Source organism: Physella acuta, unplaced genomic scaffold (genome assembly GCF_028476545.2).
Source record: "Physella acuta isolate Inbredline_101_S28 unplaced genomic scaffold, ASM2847654v3 ptg000289l, whole genome shotgun sequence".
Classification (NCBI taxonomy): domain Eukaryota; kingdom Metazoa; phylum Mollusca; class Gastropoda; family Physidae; genus Physella; species Physella acuta.
The window spans coordinates 321,007-327,006 of NW_026731808.1; the positions used below are offsets into that span (position 1 = coordinate 321,007).

At 38.6% G+C, this 6,000-nt stretch overlaps 1 pseudogene; it reads left to right on the forward strand.

The window, feature by feature from the left end:
• Positions 1-2,999: 2,999 nt before the first annotated feature.
• On the forward strand, positions 3,000-5,793 carry LOC131939678 (small ribosomal subunit protein RACK1-like; annotated as a pseudogene).
• Positions 5,794-6,000: the final 207 nt, after the last annotated feature.

A 6,000-nucleotide genomic window follows, 5' to 3' on the forward strand; every position in this document is an offset into this window, starting at 1 on the left:
TTAGGTTTAGGTTTAGGTTTAGGTTTAGGTTTAGGGTTAGGGTTAGGTTTAAGGGTTGGGGTTAGGGTTAGGGTTAGGTTTTAGGGTTAGGGTTAGGGCTAGGGCTAGGTTTAGGTTTAGGGCTAGGGTTAGGGTTAGTGTTAGGGTTAGGGCTAGGGTTGGGTTAGAGCTAGTTTTAGGGTTGTGTCTAGCTTTGGTTTTGGTTTTGTGTGAAGTTTTAGGCTAAGGTGGATGCTTAGGTTTTGGTCATTTTCTTAAGGTTTGGATTAAAGTAGTATATAGGTATAAAATTCTAGTTAGAGTTAGGATTTTAACTTGAGAGGGGGGGGGGGGGGGGGGTAATTCCCCGGGGGGTAATTGACAGGGAGGTAATTGACAGGGGGGTAATTGCTCCGGGGGGTAAATACGGAGGGGAAATGTCCGGGGGGGGGGGGGAAATATCCAGGGGGGTAATGTCCTGTAGCCATATATATATATATATATAAAACAACAACTCAATTTAAACTTACACTGATCGAACAAGTTAATTATCCGCTACTTATTTAAATCTACTATTGAATCAGTATACATGCGTAATTGAATATGTATGGGGTCGTCCACAAATGACGTCACACTCGTAGGGGGGTCCGAAATTTTATGACGGTGTGTGATGAGGGGGAGGGGGGGGGGGTTCAGATGGTGCGACGTCACACTTTTGCATTATAAAAAAGCAATGTTAGAAAACGAAGTTTAGACGTTATTTTGCGTTTTAGAAAACTGTTTTAATAAATTGTAATAACAATTGATTAAAATACTATATTTTGACAGAGTTCAGACAAGATTTTGGGAAAATATAGCTGTTTAAAAAAATTTAACTGCAATTTTGAGGGGGGTTGTAGGCTGAGGTGTGATGTCATTTTAGGGGGGGGGGAGAGGTCTGGCTTTTTGGGACGACGAGTGACGAAGGGGAGGGGAAGGTAAAAATCGTCATAAAAGCGTGACGTCATTTATGGATGACCCCTATGTTTAGAACAGTCATCTAAAAACTGACGCTATGTTCACTCTGAGTTGGTTATCCACCCCCACCTCACCACCACAATTGTGTAGAGCGACATTAATGTCACACCTAGGTAAACGCTGGGTTGGATAATTGACCTAAAGTGACCGGACAGTGGTGAATGAAGTTGAACCCCTCCTCCCAACCCGCAACGAACTGATCTGTTAAGTACATTTGGAACGCGTAATGATGTACCAAAGTACCATGCCGCCAGAATCATAGCTATTGAAACGTAAATCTCTGTGAATATTGTTTTTGCAATTACCAGTAAAAGGTGTGTGAGCAGTGATCTAACCCATACCTTCTCATAATGTTAAAAAATTATCTTTAAAGAACACATAAAGTCAGTAGCTAATTAAAAAGTGAATGATATGTAATGGAAGACCAATATTTTAGTTTTTTGTAGACTATTATTCCGATTGTTTTACTTTTATTTTGTAAAGCTAGTTTTTATACCAACTCTGATTTAAAAAACTTTCATTATGCTGTAATATTTTAGCATTTATGATGACAATATATTTAGATCTGATTGTAGACAAAACACTTTTGTAAAAACAAATAATGTTAAGCTACTTTATTAGAATTATAAGTAATTATTGATTTGTTTTGATATTTATAATAAAATGTGTAGAATATACATATTTATATTAAGATATTGATTATTTCCCCTTTTCGCTTGTCCCAGGAATTTATAATGTAGTTTTTTTTACAAGGGTTACGAAACAGATTATGCTGCGTTCATTGTTTTTGGTTGTAGTGATATATATATATATATATATATATATATATATATATATATATATATATATATATATATATATATATATAAGTAAATAAATAAATAAATATATATACATATACATATATATATATATATATATATATATATACATATATATATATATATATATATATATATATATATATATATATACTTATATAGAAGATATTACAAATTCGGCGCCTTTTTTTTGCTATTTTCGCTCCCCCTACACCGAAAACCTGGGTACGCCTCTGAGAGTGAACCACAGCTCATCAGACCATGTGAAGGGGTGGGGGGTGGTAGCTATAGAGAGGAAGAGAGGGGACTGTAAGGCGCGGGCTTGCAGCTTGTTTTCTAACGGCTCCCAGAAGAGAATTATATATATAGATGGTATTGGAAACTATTCGGAACAGAGAAAGTCATGATTTAGAGAACGAAGTGTTGGCAAATGATTTAAGGCTATTCAGTTTATTAATGTTCCGATATTATCATGTTGATTTGTTGGCCTTATTGTGATAAAACTTTCCTCAGTTATGTCACACTTCAATACAGCGCTGTGGGTGTGTAGATGTGTGAGTGCTTACCAGTGTTTCTTACAGATTTTTTTCTCCGGGGGGGGGGGCACTTGAAATTTTCGGGGGGGGGGGGGCGGTAGACTTTCTTCGGGGGGGGGGGACACACTGTTAAAAGTATATATTTTGTATATAAATTATATTAATTTAATTTTGTTCGGGGGGGGGGCGGTAAAAATTTTTCGGGGGGGGGGGGGGGGAGGCTAAGCCCCCCCCCCCCCCCCCCGAAGAGATGCCTGGAAGAAACTCTGGTGCTTACGTAATTGTATTTTTTTTCCACAATCGTATTGATTCTGAACTTCTGATGGGAGACAACCTGCAACAATGTTACCAAACAACGTTAAAATAGAGATAAATTTTATTGCCACAAGTTGGATCGTAGATTCTTTGTTGCTTATTTCATTAAAAATACATTTTAACATCAGCTTATAAAATACTTAATTTTTATCGTTTTGTAACTAATATTTAAATAATTAATCTATAGCTTTATTTTAAATACAAAAACTTTAACTGAAATAATTACTTTTTTGTTATTGAATTGAGAAATTACCTAACACGTTACTCATAGTCATAGCTACTAACAGTAATGCCAGTGTTACCTAAATCTCTTTGATAGAACAATATAAGAATGTCGCGAAAAAAGATGGCCTTGAGAGGCTTCCTCCAAGGCCAAGGTGGGGGTCACTCAGATCGCTGTAAATCCTCACTATCCAGATGCCAATTTGTCAGCATCAAAAAGTAAAGTCTCTTTATGAGGAAACTTACAAGCGGCGGGACTATGGTGTTCCCTACGAATCTCGTCATGCTCATGGACACTTTGTCAGTGATGCTATTTTGTCATCTGATGGTCAGTTTACTCTGTCCTCTTGTCAGTGATGTTATTTTGTCATCTGATGGTCAGTTTACTCTGTCCTCTTGTCAGTGATGTTGTTTTGTCATCTGATGGTCAGTTTACTCTGTCCTCTTGTCAGTTTATTCTGTCCTCTTGTCAGTTTACTCTGTCCTCTTGTCAGTGATGTTATTTTGTCATCTGATGGTCAGTTTATTCTGTCCTCTTGTCAGTTTACTCTGTCCTCTTGTCAGTGATGTTATTTTGTCATCTGATGGTCAGTTTACTCTGTCCTCTTGTCAGTGATGTTATTTTGTCATCTGATGGTCAGTTTATTCTGTCCTCTTGTCAGTGATGTTGTTTTGTCATCTGATGGTCAGTTTACTCTGTCCTCTTGTCAGTGATGTTATTTTGTCATCTGATGGTCAGTTTATTCTGTCCTCTTGTCAGTGATGTTGTTTTGTCATCTGATGGTCAGTTTACTCTGTCCTCTTGTCAGTGATGTTGTTTTGTCATCTGATGGTCAGTTTACTCTGTCCTCTTGTCAGTGATGTTATTTTGTCATCTGATGGTCAGTTTATTCTGTCCTCTTGTCAGTGATGTTGTTTTGTCATCTGATGGTCAGTTTACTCTGTCCTCTTGTCAGTGATGTTATTTTGTCATCTGATGGTCAGTTTACTCTGTCCTCTTGTCAGTGATGTTATTTTGTCATCTGATGGTCAGTTTATTCTGTCCTCTTGTCAGTGATGTTGTTTTGTCATCTGATGGTCAGTTTATTCTGTCCTCTTGTCAGTGATGTTGTTTTGTCATCTGATGGTCAGTTTACTCTGTCCTCTTGTCAGTGATGTTGTTTTGTCATCTGATGGTCAGTTTACTCTGTCCTCTTGTCAGTGATGTTATTTTGTCATCTGATGGCCAGTTTACTCTGTCCTCTTGTCAGTTTACTCTGTCCTCTTGTCAGTTTACTCTGTCCTCTTGTCAGTTTACTCTGTCCTCTTGTCAGTTTACTCTGTCCTCTTGTCAGTTTACTCTGTCCTCTTGTCAGTTTACTCTGTCCTCTTGTCAGTTTACTCTGTCCTCTTGTCAGTTTACTCTGTCCTCTTGTCAGTTTACTCTGTCCTCTTGTCAGTTTACTATGTCCTCTTGTCAGTGATGTTATTTTGTCATCTGATGGTCAGTTTACTCTGTCATCTTGTCAGTTTACTCTGTCATCTTGTCAGTGATGTTATTTTGTCATCTGATGGTCAGTTTACTCTGTCATCTTGTCAGTGATGTTATTTTGTCATCTGATGGTCAGTTTACTCTGTCCTCTTGTCAGTGATGTTATTTTGTCATCTGATGGTCAGTTTACTCTGTCCTCTTGTCAGTGATGTTATTTTGTCATCTGATGGTCAGTTTACTCTGTCATCTTGTCAGTGATGTTATTTTGTCATCTGATGGTCAGTTTACTCTGTCCTCTTGTCAGTGATGTTATTTTGTCCTCTGATGGTCAGTTTACTCTGTCCTCTTGTCAGTTTACTCTGTCCTCTTGTCAGTTTACTCTGTCCTCTTGTCAGTTTACTCTGTCCTCTTGTCAGTGATGTTATTTTCTCATCTGATGGTCAGTTTACTCTGTCCTCTTCATGGGATAAGACTCTGCACCTTTGGTATCTAGTCGAAGGTCAAACCACCCACCGTTTTGTTGGACATGAGAAAGATGTATTGAGTGTAGCATTTTAGGCAGATAACGAACAGATTGTGTCAGCTTCTCGTGATAAAAGCATTAAGCTGTGGAATACCCTAGGTGCCTGCTAGTACACTGTGTAGGAAGACTCCCACAAAGACTGGGTCTCATGTGTCTTATTCTCTCTCAAAACTTGAAACCCAATAATTGTCTCATGTGTCTGATGCTCTCCCAAAGCCTCAAACCAATCTTTGTCTAATGTGTCTGATTCTCTCCCAAAGCTTGAAACCCAAACGTTGTTTCATGTGTCTGATTTTCTCTCCCAAAGCTCCAAACCCAATCTTTGTCTTAAGGTTCAGATTCTCTCCTAAAGCTTCAAACCAATCTTTGTCTCATGTGTCTGATTCCCTCCAAAAGCTTCAAACCCAATCTTTGTCTCATGTGTCTGATTCTCTCTTAAAGCTCCAAACCCAATCTGTGCCTCATGTGTCTGATGCTCTCCCAAAGCTCCAAACCCAATCTTTGTCTCATGTGTCTGATTCTCTCCTAAAGCTTCAAACCCAATATCTGTCCCATGAGTCAGATTCTCTCTCCCAAAGCTTCAAACCCAAGTTTTGACTCATATGGCTGGGATGAAGTGGTTAAGATTTGGAACTTGACTAACTGCAAGCTAAAGACCAATCACTATGGTCCAGTGTTTCTTCCAGACTTTTTATCCGATGTGGGGGGGGGGAGGGGGCACTTGATATGTTCGTGTGGGAGGGCGGACTAAATTTTCCGGGTGGGCGAACACTGGTAAAGTATATATTTTCTTTATAAATTCCATTTCGTTCGGGGGGCGGTAGACTTCTTTCAAAGAATGGAGAGAATTAGATGTTCAAAAGTAAAAGGCATCTGAATTTGCAGATAACTAAGGAACAGGATATGTGAAACAGGAGATTCTATTGACAACAGTTCATCGTCATCGCTATCATCATTATCGTTATTATCATTGTTATCATCAGCATCATCATCATCATCATCAACATCATCATCATCGTCATCGTCATCATCACCACAATCATCAGCACAATCATCATCGTCATCATCACCACCACCATCATCGTCATTCATGTGGATCAGTTTATGAGCACCGAG